Genomic DNA, 23053 nt, shown 5'->3' with positions numbered 1-23053 from the left:
TAGAAGCCAAAATCTTTCCAATGGTCTTTTAATGACCTATATAACAAAGTCCTACATATCTGACCCCTCATTACCTGTGACCTTATTTATCCTTCCTTGACTATGGTAATTCTCAATTCTACTGACTGATCCCTACCTCATGCAATACTCTCCCTCCCCCCAAAAAGTTCTAAGTGGGTCAAGGACTGAAATGTGAAAGACAAATATAAAAGCAACTGAGTAAATAGTGGTGCCATTTACTCAGATAAACGGACATTAGAGGAGAAGCAGGTGTTGAGGATGGAGGGAAATGATGAGCTGGAAAATACTGGCAGGATTCAAGGGAGAGGCTTAAAAAAGGGAAATTAGATAATGCTCACTGAAATCTGATTTGAACAGAAATTAGGTAAATAACCTGTACACATAGTGTCAGCTGGGTCCTCTGGGAAGCAGATGTTGAGACAGGAGAACAAGAGGTTTACTGTGAGAGATAATAGGAGGAAGAAACAGGACTGGGCATGGAAAACTTTCAGACCACAATACAGATCTGAAGTCTGTGAAGGAAAGGAAATACAAAGCAGGACTGAGCAGAGAAAGCCTCAGACCTCGATGCAGATCTGACAGCTTGGCCAACACATCAGGGAGTTCCTGAGCAAAGATGCCCATTAGAGGAGGCCCACGCTGGGCCAAAGTGGAAATACCCTAGAACTCACACCATGCTCAGTCACTGGCTGGAGGTTTCTCAGGAAATGCAAAGCCTCAGCTCAAAAGCACTCCCTGAAGCAGAAGTTTTTTCTCAAAGTGAGATCTAAGCAGTGTGTATACATATTGTTGCCACAGGATATGAATAAGCGAGAGACTGAGTTTAATTGGTAATGGAAGTGGAGAGTGGACTCCATAGAGTTATGAGCTTCCCTGCTATTCACCAACACAACCTAAGAGGAGCCACCACTGCTTGCATCAAGCCCCAAATTTATCACCATCTCCATAAAAAGAATAGTGAGACTGAGACCCAGCAGCCACTCTTTTCCCACCCCACCACCCTTAGTAGCCTCACAACAGTAATTACCCGCTAGTGGGGACAAGAAGATTATTACAACAAAGGTTTTGGGGAAAGTGAAGTGGTTTAATATAAGACATTGATATGATTTCATCAATAGGAAACGACACAAGGAAGATTTATTTGAACACCAGACTACCATAAACAATAACTTCTAGCAAGAAATGGAGAGGCTGTGGTTGACGTTGTTGAAGAAGGGTATAAAAAAAGGTCCCCATGCAACTCCTAACAGAAATACCACAATAATTAGAATGGGGAAAAGCACGTTCATGTTCCAAAAGGTAAGACCAACACCACCATTTCTACTGTTAGGCATCTACCACAATATTCTAACATTCCTAAGGAGGGATAAGTGACTTAGTATACTGATAACTACACGTGTGAGAAGAGACTCAGATCAGTGGGACTAAATCTGTATTAGGACTATAGGTCATGATTTCACATAGACTTTAATCTCTAAAGGCTTGGAAAGATCAGCAAAGAAGATAAAGAAATCAAGGAGGTAACACCTGGTATCAGCAGTCTTCTTAACACTGGTACCTCTACAACTTCCATTACCAATGCAGACACCCAGAAAGCCTTAAACCACGAGTTAGCAGAGTCAAAATCACATGATCTATCAGCTGATCAGTTTCAGTGAAGATTAAACGCTACAGGTTTAGTAGGGCAGGACTAAGAAAATGTTAGCTTCTCTCTATCAGAGTCCAGTTTACTCAGCCAACAAGAAATGAATGTGAAATTCCAGCAAAAAAATGAATAAAGGCTGGAAGTGAATGAACGAATGAAGTCGTAAGTGTTTGCTTTTTGCCAGTGGATCAGGTAACTAGAAATATCTGCAGTACTTATTTAGCATGGTTTTTTTTTTTAACTATTTTTACCAAAAGATGTTTCTAAAAAACAATCTCTAAGACTCAATTTTCCTAATATGCCTTCAAAAGTTTTTATTTGTTTTACACATGGTTCAGTTGAGATACACAAATACCTCATTTTAAATTGTAAAAATTTATAATTTGATTATTTTCAAAAGTCAAATAGCAGTCACCTATTAACAAAGGAGTTACATAATAGAATAAAAAGGGACAGATAAATGAGATTTTTCAAAGGGAAAAAAATCATGATTGATAAACACCACAGAGGTATATAATAAGAAAATTCTGAGCCTGGATGACTGAGAAAACAATGCCACTAGTGGGAGAGTGAGGTACTTTATCCTAAGTCAGTTGTTAATAGCAATCATGCCCTGGTGTTAATAAGACAATCTACAGATACAGAATTATAGCTCAAGAAACAAATTAGGATTGGGTTCCTGTGACAATCTTCTCACATGACCCTCCCCCAACCATCCCATTTTTCCAGTTTGAGAAAATTCCTGTACTCCATCCTAATTCACTATCCTTTAACTCTCTAATCTCATTGACTTGAGTATGAATTATATTGTACACACATACACATTTAAAAAAATAAAAGAGCAAACACCTGTGTATTTACCATAAGCCAGGTCAAGAAACAATACCTTTGAAACCCTGTATATCTACCTTCCTAAATGAATCTGCCTCTCTCCCCCTCTTTTTCCCCTCCACCAGAAGTAACCACTACCCCATATTTGAGATAATCATACTGTCACTTTTCTTCAGTTCTATCACTTATAAATGTAACACACAAGAAACCTAAAGTTTGCCTATTTTTATAACTGTATATAAATGGATACTTTTAAGACTTCTTTCGGGGGTTGGGAAGGGACAGACTGGGATTTCAAAATGTAGAATAGATAAACAACATTGTACTGTATAGCACAGGGAAATACATACAGGATTTTGTGGTGGCTCACAGCAAAAGAGAATATGACAATGAATGTATGTATGTTCATGTATAACTGAAAAACTGTGCTCTACCCTGGAATTTGACACAACATTGACTATAACTCAATAAAAAATGTTTAAATAAATTTAAAAAAGACTTCTTTCTTGTTGCACAACACTATTTTATGTTGCTGTATATTAACCATAGTTCACTCATTTTCACTACATATGTCAAAATTTATTCTACTGTTGATAGACATTTGCTTTTGCTTCTCTGTTAGGAACAATGGTGCTATAAGGCATTCTTATACATGGGTACTGATACAAATACAGAAATGTTTCTGGGATATACAGTAAGAGAAGAAATTAACGGTATGGGCATATCTAACTATTCTAGTTAGTATTACAATGTTTCCTATACTGGCTACCTGTAAAGATCTGTAATCCCACTAGCAATTACTTCACATCCACAATAATACTTAATATTTGTCAAATTTAATGTGTCCTACTGTGGTTCTAATTTGACTTAATGAGGTTACACCTATTCCGTGTATTTTGGCCATTCGGATGTTTGTGTCTTTTTCCTGTTTATTACTTCTCTACAGAAATTCCCTTTATATCCTTGGTAACAACCATCTATTATATGTGTTACAAATACTTTCTCCAAAATTGTGGCTTATCTTTTCACTTTTTTTTATGATGTATTTGATGAATTAGTTTTTAATTTTAATGTAGTCTAATGTATATGTTTTTCAATTATGGCTTTTTATGTCATGAAATTCTTTCTAAGACTCAGGTCATTAAGACAGTTTCTTACATTTTCTTCTAAAGTTTTAAAGCCTTTTATATTCAGGACTGTCCACTGTCATTTCGATCTTTGGGTATGGTAACACAATTACCATTTTTCCTCATGGAAAACAAATTGTTCCAGCGCCATTTCCTGAAAAGCCCTCCCTTCTACTTATCTGCGATACCATCCTGTCAAACTTCAAGCATACACACATGAGTCTTTTTCTTTATACTTGAACCAAAACTACAGTGTCTATTATTATTATTATAGCTTTGCGATAAGTCTTGCTATCTGGTAAAAGAAGTCTTCCTGCCTTATTGTTCTTTAAGTTTGTTTGATCTTAGCCTTTTGCATATCTGTATAAATTTTAGAATCAGCTTGACAAATTCCAAAAATCAAATAAATTAACAATAAAAAAATCCACCTGTTAGGATTCTGAATAGAGTTGCACTGAATATTTTGTTTATATTTTTACATCATTGATCAAGAGTAATGACTGGCCAGCAGGTTTTTTTGTTTGTTTTCTCATACAAACTTTACTCTGGAATAGTTATTGTAAAAGTAGAATTATTTGAACCTCGAGTGTTTGTTACGTGCTGGTTAAAACCATCTTGGCTTAGTGTTTTATTCGTGAGAAGATTCAATTTCCTTAATAATTATAAGATTACAGTAATCTTGTAATTATATATATAGTTTACTATCCCTGCCTGTTTTGATAATTATATTTTTCTAGGAGATTTATATTGAATTTTCACATTTTGGGCATAAATGTGTTCATAATTATGTAGAATGCCTGTGGCACCTATAATGATAATCACTTTTTATCTCCAATTTTTCAACTTTTTTCCTTGATAAATATCACCTGAGATTTGTCAAGTTTGTCTTTTCTAAGAACATTTGGTTTTGTTCAGAGCCTGTATTATATGATACTAAATAATGAATGCTCTTAGTCATTATTTCTTTCTTTCAACTGACTTTGGTCATATCTTGCTGGTTCTCTTTCTTAAATTCTTCAGGTGGATGCTTATTTACCTCATTCATCTTTATCCTTTCTTCTTTCCTTATAAGCAAGCAATTAAAGCTACACACTTCTAAGAACAGCTTTAGCAGCATCTTAAAATTTTTCATGTGTAGTATTTTTTTGTTACTGTTCAGTTCAGACTATTTTCTAATTTTATGATTCTCTGAATCTAGGTGTCCTGTTTATGATTTCTAAAGGTGAGCTATATGACCAAGCAGAACAGATAAAGCCACAAATAATTGGTATGACTTCCCCAGTGCATGGTGGCTGAGTACTACCCCTGTATTTCTACCTTAATTACACTGACTGCCTCCCTTGGAGAAAAATTTCCTATAAATCTAGCTCCACGGAGCAAACCAGCAGAAATTTTATTAACATCTTTAAAGAGGAGCCACTCAAGTCTTTGTCTTTAAACAGTGAATCTGACTCTGATTCTTTTTTTTTTAGACCCCTATAATTCTTCAGGAGTCAAACTTTTGCCATCTTTGCCTGCTCAGCTCCACCTGTTCCTTACTATTTATGATCCATTCCTGTTTCATAGTGATTTTGTTCTGGAGCTCAGCTATGCCTTTTTGAAGGTTTTCTCTTATATATCTGGGGCAGATGAATGCCAGTACATGAACTTTACTGTAGTATTTTGACCAGAAGCACTGATCCACCTATAAGTCATACATCATACTCACAGAAAATGGCAGTCAGATTTGAAAACTGTAAGTTCACACTATTACATAAAGTCAACACTGCTATATAAATTAATTATAACTATTACAGTTTCAAAACTATGATTCTTTAAAACTTAAAAATCTAGAGACAGATTTAAAAGTTTCCAGCTTTATTTTAATTTATCTTTACAGTGTAGAAAATGTTATCTGTGGAGAGTGAAGTGAAAAAATAGTTGCAAAGAGTTTTGTAAAGTACAGGCAAATTCTGCAGGATGTCTCCCCGGTTATCTTCCCAGTAGAACATCTCTTGGTTTTTAATACTTAAACTTCATAGAACTTATTTTTCAATGTAAGGTATTTTGGCCATTGTTTAAATAGGGAAAGATTTATATTTGTATATGCTAAAACTCAATTTGCATTTTAAACAACAGAGTACTGAGTTGCATTCCAAATATAACTGATAGATGGTCAGAATCACAATTAAAAAGCATGCCAAGTATCTAAGTGATACAAAACATAGGCATCATACTCATTGTGAGCTACTTTCTGATACTGTATACTTGTCCTGAATGTATTCCACAGCCTTCATATTTATTTAGTCCTTATTTTGCCAAGTGTTGAATGAGTCCCAAAATAATTAAGAAAATGCTGAAACAAAATATTGGGGATGGGCAAAAAACAATCAGAATGAAAGAAAAAAGATTTTACTGCATATGAAATGAATTTGTTATCCTTAGTTACTGTTTGTTAAACATGATAGTATTTTACTCTATGCAGGTGATTCACAGTGTCAGTTTTACATTTTGAAATTAGGGAGTTTTGGGCGATTAACATTGCAATTTTTTTTTTAATTTAAAATATAGGCAAATAGGCTCCCTGTCAACATTTTCACACACAACATGTGATTTTTCAGGAACAGATTACTGATCTTGGTGGTAGATGATTATATTGTTTGAAAACAGGATCCCTTTAGTTTCTGCTATTGAGAACTAACAGATTTTAAAAAAAATCAGAGTCTATATTTGACCATTTTCAACCTGAAAAATGGCAATTTCATATAGTTAAACCTAAGAAAAATAGAAATTTCACCCCAAATTGAGATGTCAGGATAATTTATAATATCTATCAAATCAAATACTATAAATACATAAAATATTTTGAAATCATAATCTGTATTTCAAAGCCATTTATGTTTAGTTCATTTTAAGAAATATCTTTACATCATGTTAAGTCTCAACTATTTGTTACAGTGAAATCAAAGGGAAAATAGTTCAGATCTCAACTTTTAAAAATCTGTTAGTAAATACTAAGACAAATGATTTTTTAAACAGAAAAAATACCCACAAATAACTGCCGCAGTAAACAAAAATAACAAATATATAGATTCTATATTTCAGGGCTTTCTAATCTTTAAAATTTAAGATGGTTACTTATGATTGCTATTGGAGCTACTTAAGGTGCCATAAAATCTCATATATTTATTTAGCTGTCAAAAACAAGTCTTACATGTTGACAATCGCCTTTTGGTCTCTGAAAACAGAATCCTATTATATGTTTCCCAGTTCACAGCTGAAATTCACAGCAGCTGTGAGGCTAGGAAATGCCAGCAACCAATTAGGCTGGCATAAACCTTGTCTAGCATATAAAGTATAATTTGGTTGCAAATGCAGAAGGCGAGAACCAAAATAAAACATCCAAGAATACTAATAAAGTATCCTTACATGTATTTTAAAGTCTGAATATTCAAAATGCTAACAAATACATGTATATAATGAAAAGAATATAGTCGTAGAACATAAGGAAAAATATGAAAAAATGGCAATCAATTATTTTCATTCAGACTCATGCTGTTTTTAAAAAGGTTGCAGCTGTTTGCGACATACCTAGGATAACAAATTCCTTGTTTTTTTTTCCTATTTCTAATTACCCTAATCAGAGTTGAGGTATACATGAGCATATATCGGACGAGCCTTCCTAAAAAGTAAACATTTCTATCAGTTCCTCTTCAGCTATTTCTATTTAATTTTCTTTTCATATTTCTAAAAACAGTAAGACCTTAGCAAAAATTTCAAAATTGAAACATGTAAGAATAACACAACTAAAATGAATGAGTGAAAATAAAACTTGAATTATAAGATTATTTATAATGGTGATTTGCAAACCCTTAGAAGTTAACGTCTCTGTTTAAAGTTTGATAAGTTTAAAAGCATGACAGAGATCAATGCTTAATAAATATCATTAGCTAAAAATATTTAAATCTTTTTACACGCTTTGAAACAAATAGTAGTTATTGATCATTCACATGCATATAGCCATATAATGAAAACTAATATAACAATAAAACGTTTAGTAACCTCCTCAGTTTTCAATCAGAATACTATTGCATAATTTGAAAGGCTTCTTACGCACTTTTTTTTGCAAGCAGGGACTAAGAGGAAAAGCAAGTATAAATATCCATACTCAAATAAATATTACTCTGAATTATAAAATATTGCACATTCAGAACAAGTGCTTGGGAGAATGATGTTGTTTCCAGAGGATAAAATACATATGCTTGCTTAATTCAAAGCAACTGGTAAATAAATCTCTGAAAGAAGCACTTTATTTGGAAGTCACTTCCTACCAGAAGAGAATCCTGGTAAGTTTTCTTAAAACATACTGATCTCAAAACTTTTGGAACTTCATATCACACAACTGATTAAAATCTTAAGTTTCTTATTATTTCTTAAATTTTATATAAAATATTGATTTCAGTAAAATAAATCAACTGTATACATTGTTATAAGAACCAGTGCCAGTGTACAATGCAAATTTGAGTGCATCTTTCCAAGTAGAGTCATAGCAAAACATGTTATGTTAATTAACTTTTGTTGTCTAAAGAGGTTTGTTTTAAAGCTATGTTTTAAAAGAGCCACAATTCCTTTCTTCAACTTATTAAAAGGACGCTCCTTTAGGAACATGGAGACATTCCAACGGGAAAATAAAGATTTCCAAAATGCTGCCTTAAAGTAGAAAGACTAAATATGACAATCAGAGGATGTTACTAAGAGCAATATTTAGAAAATGAAAAACACACACGCAGTAATATTCATACATTATTTCTTTTCTTGCCAACTACCTCAAAGCAGTTTATAATTTATTATTTATATTCTCTCCAAAAGTAAATGTCAATCTTTTCCTAGATGCCAACGACCAGTAAATGAGGACAGAAAAGTATCTGGTGATTTGTTGGAGGTAATTATAGCAGATTCAGTAGAAGTCAAACTCCCAAACTCTGATAGCCAGGTTTTGTTAGCTAATTGAAGCAATGATGAAAAGAATCCTTAATGAGGACTACGTAAGCGTCACACCTTCTTCAATAGCTATGGTGGAACAAGGAGCCATTAGAGAAGGGCACAAATAATGCCTCAGCTGACACTGGTAACAGTGCTGTTGCTGTTTAGTAAATCTCTGGGGAATATGACTTTGCCAAACATAGAAACCTTTTTGTTTTGGTTTATCACATTTAAGATGTTACTGTTTATAACTAAATTAAAAAGTTCAAGCATTTCCTTTCTTAAGACTTTAAACACAAAGCTGGAATTTTGACACTAGAAGAGAAAAACAGGAATGGTACAGCTAAGAATGTTCATAAAGAAAATACAACTAAAAAATGGGACATTCATATTGTAAACAAACTACAAATTCTCAAATTCTTACCTCATTTGTCCACTGTTTTGAAAAGGGATGTGAAAATTCAATACTGCTCAGTTTTTCTGGGCTGACAGGGAAATTTCAGAACTTGCTGGGATTTTATAGAGATGACTGAACCACACTACACATTAACAATCTGGGTAACGTTATCATTTAGAAGGGCCCATTGTAAATTATATTTGAGAATTTCTATCCTTATTTACCCACAAAGGTAATAAGAAAAATGTTATAAAGGGGCCATGATCCCATTAAAAAGTATTAAATCACTATACTTTCCTGATACTACTCTGCATATTTGGGGCTGGGGAAAGAAAGTATTAAAGTATCCAAAGCCACTGGTAAAGGGAACATAAAAACTGAATATCTAAAATCATCATACATTATATAATTAGGATTCTAGTTGAAACAGTGAAAATGTAAACAAACCTTACAAAACAGCATTAAAAAACTTCATAAAGTTTATTAACTAGCTAAAATTTAATAATTAAATCTCAAAACATTTTAATTAAAATGTCATTTTTCTGGGTGACAGAATATCCAAAATATATCTTTATTCATTTGTTTAACAATAAAAGATTTGCTGTCTAGAATACCAGAGTTTGACAAGCGGTGGTGCTAAAATAACACGTTGCTGATAGTCCAAAGTTTTTTAGGACATGTGCTCCCAAAGGAAGCACTAATCCAAAGTTTTGAAGAACTGCTTTTCACAGACATTCTGCTGCATATATTGAGTAATGCTATCTAATTGCTCCCTGGCTTAAATTCTTATATACTCAAAAGGGAATTCCATGCCAATACAGCTGCACTATTCTGTGACCTTTTCATAGCAACATGTCGTTATCATCTTCTCTTATACTTAAATACATCCTAACAAGAGCTAGGGATATTTTGGAATGTTTTTCAACAGTTAACAGCAGTAACCCAGGCAATGTAGACTTATACATATTTTTTTTCCATCCTTCTATTTTCAAGCTTTCTATGTTCGTATGTTTTGGGCATGGTCTTATACATACACTTATTAACAAAATTAAAACATAACTCAGAAAGTTGCCAAAAACATTATAAAATATTCAGCCATCCCTATTAGTTTTTACCTACCTTCCTTTCACTAGGGAATTTAAGGCCTAAATTCAGGTGACTGAGTGTAGTAAGTGTTTTGCAGATGTGCTAACGTGAATACTAAGCAGACTGGAAACTTCAGAATCTTTCAAAAAAAAAACCTCTCACGGATAAAAAGAGGCTAAGCAATCTGAATATTTTACTATGAGATGACTGTACTGTAAAACACTTATAAGACAAACTTGCTACTGTCTATAGAAACAGCAGTATATGCCAACAGTAATAAGAAAAAGTACCTGGTATTGAAAAGCTAGCCTGTCTACCTTTCCTATCTTCCAGGATAATGGGAAAGAAAAGCTTTTCTTAAAACCTTAAAGAATGTTATAAACACAATGTAAGTGATTTTCAAAAACACAAATCCCAAAAAAGTATTTTGTCACCAGAAAGGGTAGAATATGGGAAATGCCTGTTCAAGCCAAATAATAATGATACACACATCTAAACATGAAAAATAAAACTGCTACAGACAAAAATGGAATTTTAATGGAAAATGCTGAATATTAATAAAATATTAAACCATTCATCACTAAAAATGAATTTTAAAATAGTCACATTCTTTTTTTTTTTTAATGGAGGTACTGGGTATTAAACCTAGGACCTCATGCATGCCAAGCACATGCTCTACCACTGAGCTATATACTCCACCCTAATAATCACATTCTTAACTACGATACAAAATTCATTCCTTAATGCATTACTGTGTTGCTGTGGTCTTGAACAGCAGTCCAGATTCAGAGTACTTAACCCATAATTTCTTTGCTATGGATTAAACTGTGTCCCCCAACACTTGCCCCCCACCGAATTCCTATGTTGAAGTTCTAAACCCCAACTGCTCGGAGATACGGTCTTTGGAAGCTAATTAGGGTTAGATGAGGTCCTGAAGGTAGGATCCTCATGATAGGATTTGTGACTTTGTGAAGGGGAAAAGGGAGATGTTCTCTCTCCACCATGTAAGGACACACTGAGAAGATGGCCACCTGCAAGACAGGAAGAAAGCTCTTACCAGGAATCCAAACAGCCAGCACCTTGATCTTGCAGCCTCCAGAAAGGTAAGAAATAGATGTCTGTTGTTTAAGCCACCCGGTCTATGGTATTTTGTTATAGCAGCCTGAGCAGACTAATATACCCTCTTTCAAATGGTTAAGAATATAATCAAGCAGTAAGAATACAAAGTAAGCCACATTCCCTGCCCCATGCCAAAATCTCAATCTTTGATTGTAATGTCACTACTTCTCCCAGGAATTTGTCATCACAAAAATTCTCTGCTCCACTCTACCTATGGAAGCCTATGATGGTAGTGCCTCTGAGCCAGGGAAATTTCTACTTTCAATGCTTGGCCAATCTGGATTAAGAGAATAGATAATCACTCCCTCAAACCTTTGTAACGATAAGGTAAAATGTGAAATAGCAAATTTGGTTTGGCTAGAGCAAAACATACACAAAGAAGAGTCACAGAAAGCACATAAACAAATACCCAGTATGTGTGGTATTAAAATCCCATGGGACAGTGTGATTAGGAATAAAGGTCTAAAACGGCTCTTTGGAAAGGGGGTAGTAAAGAAAAAAGGTTTGAAAAACACTGATATAGATAGTATTTAAAGCAGGCATGATCAACAAGAAAATGAGGGTAGAAGTCCTGGTCTTCAATGTACAGTCAGGGAGATAATGAGATACCAGCAAAGGATATTCAAGAAGTTGCCAGAGAAAAAGACAAAAATCAGAAGAGCAAAGTCCTAAAAGTCAAGTGAAAAAGTTATTTTGAGGAAGAGAATGTGAATCAACTGCCAAATGCTATTAACAAATCAAGTAAAGGGAGATCAATGGCTAAAAGTAAAAGTGGGATCAAGAGTTTTTTTGTTTTTTGTTTTTCAGACGAGAGAAATAACAACATTCCAATATGCTGATGGAAATAATTCAGTAAAAAAGAAAATACTGATGTTACATCACAAAGAGAGAACTGATGAAGTGGTAACTTTGGGCAGATTGAAGGGGATAGGATCCTCTGCACAAGTGGAGGAAACTGGCCTAAAATAGAAAATTTATCCATGGCAAAATAAGGAAGGCAGTTGGCTAAGTAAGAAAGGCAGTTACAGGCACAGATACTGGTACTTGGATACAGTACCAGTACCCAAGTACTGGATATTGAACCTAGGACCTCGTGCACGCCAAGAACACGCTCTACCACTGAGCTATACTCCGCCCTAATAATCATATTCTTAACTACTATACAAAGTCTACCATGGTAGACTTGAAAAAGCTCTTTTCCGATTGCTCATATTTCTCAGCGATGAAATAGCAAGCAAGATCATCTACTGAGTGTGGGTGAGTAAATAAACACTATGGATTTTATGACAAAAGTCAGCTAGGAAAGAGTGAATGGAGGTTTAAAACATATATAAGGGAGTGATCTGGGGTTTTGCCAATCAAGAGAGGGGGCAAGGGAGTTGAAGTTATATACATAAAGGAGTGCTTATAAGAAAGTAAATGAGGACATGAAGGGGAGAAAGGAATAATAAAAATAGTAGGATTATAAATCCTAGTGGGGTCAAAAGATGAGTGGAGTCAGGATACTACAAGGAATATGCTAGAAAGACAGGATGGTGACCAACAACCGGGATGCTTGAAACTGAAATTATGAAGATGTCAGGATATAGTGAGCTAAGGCCAAGGGCAAGACCACTGAAAGGAAGGAAAGAAAGAAATTCAAAGAACTGAGAGATTACGGTACTAGAAGGATCATCTACATATGAACAATGCAATTATCAAAAAAGATAGGAATAGAGGAGTGAAAGAGGAGCAAAAGTCCTCAAGAAATTATGGAAGTTGGCAATGCCTACAATTTCTATCTTGGGAAACCAGGTATATGGTGCTTCCACTAACCAATATAAGGAATACAGGAAATATAGAAATGAGGAGATAAAGGCAACAAATTTCATTTTTGATGAGTTTAATTTGAAATACCAGCAGGAAATCCATGTGGTGATATCTAGAAGGCAGATCTGAAACCAAGGAGAAAGATTAGGTCATTTAAAAAAGGTTTTTATTTAAAAAAACTTTACTCTATTATGAAAATTAGGAAACATATAAATGACAAATACCTTTCATTCAGTTTAATTAATTTTAACACATAGCCAATCCTACTGTCACTCCTCCCACTACCACGACTGGATTATTCTGAAGCAAATCCCAGACATGACATCAACTCAACCATATTAATTTACTTCAGTATGTATGGAGATAAAATTTTATGGGGTTTTCACATTCTCTGTTTTTAAAAAGAAATCCCTTCCTGTAAATTCATTTTTCTTTTTTTCTATGTTTTTGTATAGCTGGAAGGATTTTTAATAAATTGATCCACATGCATTGATCTGTTTTAATATTAAAGATATGGTCATGAAAGAAACCAAACCAAAACAAATCACCTTCACCACAGTTCAAGTTTAAATTCAGTTTCCCACATGTATCTTTATGCTTGGTTTTGTGCTGTGCTTACTATGGTTCCTCTAAATCCCAGAGACATTGTATCACATATGCACACTTACACACATAATAGACACCCTTCAACTCTGGTAACAAAGACAGCTGACTTCACTATTAGGATTCCAATATATTCTGAAGCCTTATTCATCTTGTATCAAAAACTGCAGTGTCTGCTGACAAATGCTAAATCAATCTGCTCTCTATGTTAAAAGGTCAAGAATGAGTGTTAGGATCAAGGAAGAACATATGTAAATATTTTAGGTAATAAAGGTCATGGAAAAGACTACAGAAGTAAAAAAAAACCAAAAACATAAAAGTAGATTACATCTTTAATTAGGCAATGGTTTCTTAGATATAACAAAAGCACAGCAACAAAAGCAAAGATAGATAAATTGGACTTAATCAAAATTAAGACTTGTACTTCAAAGGATACTACTCAAAAAAAGAAAACCCATGCAATGGTAGAAAATATCTGCAAAGCATACAAGAAAGAAAAGTAAGGGAACACTAGTCAGGATATTTATAGAACTTTTACAACTCAGTAATGAAAAGATAAATAAACTAATTTTTCAAACAGACAAAGAATTTGAAGAGACATTTCTCTAAAGAAGATACACAAATGGCTAGTAAGTACATTCACACCTTTGAAAATAGCTGTAATAAAAAAGACAGTAACAAATTTTATTACAGATGTGGAGAAGCTGGAACCCTCAAATATTACATCACTGGAGAGAGTGTAAAATGGTATAATCATGGAAAACAGTATGACAGTTCCTCGAAAAGTTAAGCATAGAGTTACCACATAACTCAGCAATTCCACTCCTAGGTAGATATATACCCAAAAAACCAAAAAACGTATGCCTACATGGAAACTTGTAGATGAATGGTACTCGTAACAGCAAAAAAACTGCAAACAATCCAAATGTCTATCAATTGACAAATGGATAAGTAAAATGGAACATTACTCGTAGAAAAGAACAGAATACTGAAACATGCTACAACATGGATAAACTGTGAGCACAGATTATGCTAAGTGAAAGAAGTTAGCCATTAAATGTCACAGAGTGTACAATTCCATTTATATGTAATGTCCAGAACAGGCAAATCCATTGAAACAGTAAGTTTATTAGTAGATGCCAGGGACTGGAGTGAAGAGAAAATGCAGACTGCTAATGAGTATGAGTTTCTTTTTGGGGAGATAAAAATGTTCTGAAATTAGACGGTCATAACAGTCACACAAGTCTGGGAATATACTTAATATCACTGAATTGTACACTTTAAAAAAGTGAATTTTTCCACCTGATTTTTTTCTTTACTGAAATATATCTGACATATAACATTGTATTAGTTTTAAAGGTACAACAAAATAATCTGTGTATATTGTGAAATGATCACCACAATAAGTTGACATCCATTACCATATACAGCTACAAATTTTTTCTTATGATAAGAACTTTTAAGTCTACTGTCTTAACTTTCAAATATACAATACAGTATTAACAACTGCAGTCATCAAGTTGTATACATCCTGTGACATTTTATTTTATATGTTTGTAACTTTTGACCCCCTTTCTCTCATTTTGCCATCCTCCCATGCCTGCTGTTTCTGGTAACTACCTATCTGTTCTCTGTACCTGAGTCTGGTTTTTTGTTTTGTTTTTAGATTTCACATACAAGTGAGATCACGTAGTATTTGTTTTTCTCTGACTTATTTCAGTTAGCCTAACACCCTCTGGGACCATCCATGTTGTCACAAGTGGCAAGACTTCATTCTTTTTAATGCCTATATAATATTCCACTGCATGTATGTGTGTGTATACACACACACACACACACACACACACACACACACACACACACACAGACTCCATATCTTTATTCATCCATCCACTAATGGGCACTTACATTGATTCCATGTCTTGGCTATTGTAAATTATGCAGCAATGAACATGAAGGTGCAGATTTTCTTCTGACATAGGATTTTGTTTCCTTTGGATAAATACCCAGAAGTGGAATTGCTACTAGATCATATGGTAGTTCTACTTTAAATTTTTTGAGGACCTTCCATACTGTTTTCCATAATAGCTGCACCAACGTACATTCCCAACAACAATACACAAAGGTTCCCTTTTCTCTACATCCTCACCAACACATATTTCTTGACTTTCTGGTAAGAGCCATTCTAACAGGTGTGAGATATCACACTGTAGTTTTGATTTGCATTTCCCTAATAATTAGTGATGTTGAGCCATCTTTTCACATACTTGTTGGCCATCTGTATGTCATTTTGGAGAAAATGTCTATTGAGATTCTTGGCTCTTTTTTTTTTTTTGCTTGAATTCTTTATGTTTAAGATATTAATTTCTTATCTCTTTGTCTTCTAAATTTATAATTTATTTAACCATGTTCTGAGTTGGAAAAAATCCCAATCTATTATTTAGTAAGTCTGTTAAGTTTATCAGATTAAAAACTGTAACATTCATTTTCAAATTTTTAATAAAAAAATCACTTTATTCTTATAATCAGACACAATACATGACATCTTGTTTTTCTATATTGATTCTCACAACACTAGAGCTTAAGTATTTTTCATTATATGTATGGATCTCATAAACACTTTAAAAATTAAACCCTGTTATCTTTTATGGGCCATTTAACTTCAGAAAAAAACAATCTATAGGCACAGTATCAACTTCATAATCCAAGCTAGCAAATTTTAAAAATGTATGTTGTACACTGTGTGGATAAGAGTATGAGGAATCAGCCAGTTTTGCAGATACAAAGGTAAATTCACAGACTCTTCATGGAAGCAAATTGGCAAGATCTATCAAAATTAAAAATAAACAATTTTCTGACCCAGAGATTCTACTACTAGGACTTTATCCTACAAATATAGTCATGTACATAAAAAAAGATTCAAGTTCAAGATTATTCAGTACACTACTGACTGTATAGTAGCTACAGAATCAGCAAAATCTAAATTGTGGTATATTCAATCACTAATAAGCAGCAATAGGAGCACCTAAATATATAAAACAAATACTAACACATATAAAGGGAGAAACTGATGGGAATACAATAATAGTAGGAGACTTTAACACCCCACTAACACCACTGGACAGATCTTCCAGACAAAAAATCAATAAGACAATGGAGATACTAAATGACACAATGGAACAGTTAGACTTAGTTGATATTTCAGGACATCACATCCCCCCAAAACAGATATACATTCTTTTCAAGTACACATGGAACATTCTCTAAGACAGACCACATACTGATACAAAAGAAGCCTCAACAAATTTAAGAGGATAGAAATTATTTCAAGCATCTTTTCTGACCACAAAGGCATGAAACTAGAAATCAATCACAGAAAGACGAGAAAAAAACTACTGCATGGAGACAAAACAATATTGTACTAAAAAAACCAATGGGTCAACAACGAAATGAAAGAAGAAATTAAAAAATAACTTGAGACAAATGACGACAAAAACACAACCACACAAAATCTATGGGATGCAGCAAAAGCAGTCCTAAGAGGGAAGTTCACTGTAATACAGGCCTTCCTCAAAAAACAAGGACAATCTCATAAAAACAGCCTAACCTACTACTACTACCTAAAAGACTTAGAAAAAGAAGAACAAACAAAATCTAAGGTCAGCAGAAGGAAAGAAATAATAAGGATCAAAGAGGAAATCAATAAAACAGAGATAAAAAAAAAAGAAAAAAAATCAAACCAAGACCTGGTTTTTTGAAAGAGCAAACAAAACTGATAAACCTTTGACCAGGCTCACCAAGAGGAAAAGAGAAGACACAAGTAAGAAATGAAAATGGAGAAATTACAACCAACACGATAGAAATACAAAAAAATCGTAAGAGAATACTATGAACAATTACATGGCAACAAATTGGACAACCTAGAAGAAATGGACAAGTTTCTAGAAATATACAGTCCACCAAAACTGAATCAAGAAATAGTTAACTTGAACAGACCAATCACTAGAAGTAAAATAGAATCAGCAATTAAAAAACAAAACAAAACAAAAAAGACCTCCCTGTAAACCAGAGTCTAGGACCAGATGGCTTCACTGGGGAATTCTACCAGACATACAAAGGAGAACTCATACTGATCCTTCTCAAACTCTTTTAGCAAATAGAATCCAACAACACATAAAAAAGACCATACACTATAATGAAGTTGGATTCATTCCAGGGACATAAGGATGGTTTAACACATGCAAATCAATGAACGTGATAAACCATACCAACAAAAGAAAGGACAAAAATCACATGATCATCTCAACAGATGTAGAAAAAAATTCTGATAAAATTCAACACCCACTTATGATAAAATCTCTTACCAAAGTGGGTATAGAGGGAACATATCTCACCATAATATAAGCTATTTATGACAGATCCGCAGCCAACATAATACTCAATGGTGAAATTAAAAGCCTTCCTGCTAAAATCTGAAACAAGACAAGGAGGCCCACTCTTACCACTTCTATTCAATACAGTATTGGAAGTTTTAACCGTAACAATCAGAAAAGAAAAAGAAATAAAAGTGATCCAAACTGGAAGAGAAGAGGTAAAACTGTCACTAAATGCAGATGACGTAACACTATATAGAGAAAATCCTAAAGGCTCCACACAAAAACTACTAGAGCTGATAAAAGAATTCGACAAGGTAGCAAGATACAAGATTAACATGTAGAAATCAGTCACATTTCTTTACACTAACAATGAAATGTCAGAAAAGCAAAGTAAAAAAGACAATTTCTTCTCAAATCACATTAAAAAATACTCAGGAATAGACCTGACCAAGGAGGTGAAAGACTTATACACGGAGAGTTACAAAACACTGATTAAGGAAATTAAAGGTGACTTAAAGAAACAGAAAGATACCCCATGCTCCTAGATTGGAAGAATCAATAGTTAAACTGAACATACTACCCAAAGCAATCTACAGATACAATGCAATCCCTATGAAATTAACCAGAATATTTTTTCACAGAACTAGAACAAATAATCCTAAAATGTATATGGAATCACAAAAGACCCAGAATTGCCAAAGCAATCCTGAGGGAAAAGAACAAAGCTGGAGACATAACCCTCCGACTTGAGACAGTACTACAGAGCAATGGTAACCAAAAAAGTGTAGTATTGACACAAAAACAGACATATGAATCAACAGAACAGAACAGAGAACCCAGAAATAAACCCACAGATTTATGGTCAATTAATCTTCCAACAAAGGAGGCAAAAATATACAATGGAGAAAAGATAGTCTCTTCAGCAAGTAGTGTTGGGAAAGCTGGACAGCTGCATGCAAACCAGTTAAGTTAGAACACTCCCTCACACCATACATAAAAATTAACTTAAAATGGCTTAAAGACTTAAACATAAGACACTATAGACCTCCTAGAAGAAAACATAGGCAAAACATCCTCTGACATAAATCTTAGCAATGTTCTCCTCTCCTAGGGCAGTCTACCCAGGAAACAGAAACAAAAGCAAAACAGACAAATGGGACCAAATTAAACTTACAAGCTTTTGCACAGCAAAGGAAACTATAAAAAATAAGACAACCTACAGAATGGGAGAAAATATTTGCAAATGACGTGGCTGACAAGGGATTAACTTTCAGTATATACAAACAGCTCATAAAACTTAGTAACAAAAAATAAACAACCCAAACCAAAAATGTGCAGAAGACCTAAACAAGCAATTCTCCAATGAAGACATAAATGGCCGGCAGGCATATGAAAAGACACTCAATCACTAAATATTAGAGAAATGCAAATTCAAACTACAATAAGGTATCACCCTCACACCAATCAGAATGGTCATCATTAAAAAGTTCACAAACGATAAATGCTGGAGAGAGTGTAGAGAAAGGGGAACCTTACTATACTGTTGGTCGGAATATAGTTTAGTGCAGCCATTATGGAAAACAGTACAGAGATTTCCTTTAAAAACTAAAAATAGACTTACCATATGATCCAGCAACCTCACTCCTGGGCATATATCTGGAGGAATGTCTAATTTGAAAAGATGCATGCACTGCCATGTTCACAGTAGCATTATTTACAACATTCAGGACATGGAAATAACCTAAATGTCCATTGACAGATGACTGGATAAAGAAGTTGTGGTATATATATCTGGTATACACATGTGTGTATATACACACACACACACACACACACACACACACACACACACACACACACACACACACACACAAATATAGAATACTCAGCAATGAAAAAGAATAAAATAATGCCATTTGCAGCAACATGGATGGACCTGGAAATCGTCATTTTAAGTGAAGTAAGCCAGAAACAGGAAGAAAAATACCATATGATATCACTCATATGTGGAACCTAAAAAAAAGACACAAATGAACTTATTTACAAAACAAACAGACTCACAGACATAGAAAATAAACTTACAGTTACCAGGGGGAAGGTGGTGGGAAAGGATAAATTGAGAGTTCAAGATTTGTAGATACTACTACATATAAAATAAACAAATTCATACTGTATAGTACAAGGAACTATATTCAATACCTTGTAGTAACCTATAATGAAAATAAAAATGAGTATGAAAAGGAATATCATATGTGTGTTTGACTGAAACATTATGCTTTACACCAGAAATTGATATAACGTAAACTGACTACACTTCAATTAAAATAAATAACTATGAAATTAGAAAAAAAAAAAACTAGGTAAATAAAACTTTAAAAAATAAATAAAATGCAGCTACGAAAAAGAATAAGAGTATTTTATGCATTCAAAGGTTCTCTAAGATATTGTTATTACTCAGTGAAAATAAAATTAAGAAGCACCTGTATGTACAATATATCATCTGTAAGGAAGAGGTATACTATCACACTTATTGCTATTCAAAACAGGTAAACTTAAAAGCGTACATTAAAAGCAATGGCAGGCGAAGGCAACTGTCAGGAGAGCATGTCTCGGCAGAGTCAATTCCCTGGACCCTGAAAAGCTATTATAATGCCCCTGTGATAAAAACCACCAGATCAGGGCCTACAGGTTTCCTTATTATCTTATCAAGCACAGAAAGAATCACCCTGATGTCACAAACAAACTGGCTACTTGTCCCTTCAGTGCTCGCCATCAGGTTCCTTGGGCTGAAATAAGTCATCGTATCTCAAGCTGTGATGACAAAAGCTGTATTGAGTAGGATGTAGTCAACTAAACCAAGAACCTTGGACAAGAGACTCTGGCTGAGAACACATGGCAGTGCCCTCCTTGTGACGAAGACTGGGATAAAGATTTGTGGGAACAGACCAGCAACCCTTTTGTCTGGGGCACAGCCAACTACTGTGGCAGAAACAGCCCTGCAAGCAACATAGTTATGGAACATAAGAGTAACCTGGCTTCAGGCATGAGCGTTCCCAAGTCTCTGCCGTACGTTCTGTCATGGAAAAACAACAGAAATACACAGTAACTGAATAGCTCATCAAATGCCAGACCGTAGACTCTTGCTTCTTCCTGCTACAGTGGGTTCATTTTTTTCTCTTAATCTAATTATAGAAAGATAAATTGTCTGTGGCTTTCAAACTGAAAAAAATAAAAAATAAAAAAATCAAAACAATGGCATACTTTGTTATGTCATACTCTTGATGACTGGAGGATGAACACAAATCAAATTTTTTCAGAATGTCAAAATTTGAAGAGACAGATCAGTGAAAGAGCAGCACAGTTAGACATTCATTTAATCATTGGTTCAGCAAATAGATAATGTATTAAGTATGTAGAGGCCTTGTGCTAGGCACTGGGGAGATGATGTAGCTCAAGTCTGACCAGAGATAATTAAATACTAAAAACTCACGAGTGATTTGGCAGAGTAAATAGAGGACTCGGAAAACATAAAGCAGGGGACCCATCATGGTCTAGAAGTCAGGAGGGATGAAATGTTTAAGAGACAAAAAGGAGCAAAGCAATTAGAAATGTTAGGTACAAGTCTAAGTTCAGTGTGTCTCAGATAAGTGGCAAGAAATGAGACTGGAGAGGGAGGTCAGATTGTTCAGGGTCTACAGTAAGTTATGTTTTAAGTAGGTGATCAGAGGGTCAAATTTATACATTTGAAAGGTTAGTCTGAAAGAGTCAACAACCAAAGACAGACCTTAGGAATTTATTAGGAATTTGCTGAGCAGTACAGGCAAGACATAATGGTAGCCTAATCAAAGTTATAGTAGAGGGATGGAAAAAAATCATGGACTAAAGAGGTACATGAGAGTTAAGAGAACTTGATGATAGGATATAAGGTTAAGACAAAACAAGGAGTCAAGGAAGACAACTAGATTTCTGACTGGGGCAATAGGGTGAATGAAAGTGATGAGAAATATTGAAGAAGTAGATTTGGGAAATGGATGATGTTCAATTTTGGACATGCTGAATTTGAGGTATTTATGCTATGTTCTAGTGGAGATAATCAGTAATCCATTAGACATACAAACAGTATGTGTCTTCAGCTAGCCTGAGATGAAGAGAAGCATTTACTTCGAGAAGTACTGCAGTGTTAGGACAAAGCCTTGAAGGACACCAACATTTAGAGAATGGAGAGAAAAATCTTTTGCAAAGATTAAGAAGAAAAGGTATGAGGTATAAGAGGAAAATAAGTTTTATTTAGTTAAGGAATGGCTTTAATTAAACCCAAATGAATATGTATAAGGTTAAAGGCAATGTACCACTCAATAAAACTACGTCCCAACTTTTAGGGCCATGTTGTTGTCCATTCTCAATATCAGCAATAACTGGAAACAAAATTAGTAAAAATGTAACCCACATATTATCCCAAAACAATTTCAAACAACAGTTTTATAAAAATAAAGGTCACTGAATCTAGTCAGGCCCTCAAAGTCATCAATTATGTCAGCAGACTCCTAGCAAGTAGCTATAACGTTGTATTTTCCTGACAGTATAGCTGCTCATCTAATAAGAAGCATTCTTTCAAGTGCTAGCACATGTACTTGTCTAAACTTTTGAAAAGTCTGTGAGTAAGGAGGGCCTAAACTTAGGTAATGGCAGACAGCCTGGAATAAGATAGATTTTTTTTTCCCCAAAAGAAATTATACAGGGAACATATCTCAACATAATAAAAGCTATATATGACAAACCTACAGCCAGCATAGTTCTCAACGGTGAAAAACTCAAAAGCTTCCGACTAAAATCTGGCACAAGGCAAGGATGCCCACTATCACCACTCCTATTCAACATAGTCCTGGAAGTCCTAGCCACAGCAATCAGGCAAGAGAGAGAAATAAAACGGATTCAAATTGGAAAAGAAGAGGTAAAAGTGTCACTATATGCTGATGACATGCTACTATATATAGAAAACACTAAAAGGTCCACACAAAAACTACTAGAGCTGATCGAAGAATTCAGGAAGGTAGCAGGTCACAAGATTAACATTCAA

General features: G+C 34.3%; 1 protein-coding gene and 1 pseudogene across 4 annotated transcripts in view; one reads left to right on the top strand and one right to left on the bottom strand.

The window, feature by feature from the left end:
* The window catches only part of KIF2A (kinesin family member 2A), a 68344-nt gene that overhangs the window by 33977 nt on the left and 11314 nt on the right, over nucleotides 1-23053 (bottom strand). The window lies entirely within an intron of this gene.
* On the top strand, nucleotides 11093-21082 carry LOC105084856 (gametocyte-specific factor 1-like; annotated as a pseudogene).

Source organism: Camelus dromedarius, chromosome 3 (assembly GCF_036321535.1).
Source record: "Camelus dromedarius isolate mCamDro1 chromosome 3, mCamDro1.pat, whole genome shotgun sequence".
NCBI lineage: Eukaryota > Metazoa > Chordata > Mammalia > Artiodactyla > Camelidae > Camelus > Camelus dromedarius.
Note: the sequence above shows the minus strand (reverse complement) of the source record. Positions and strands in the feature narration are given on the sequence as shown.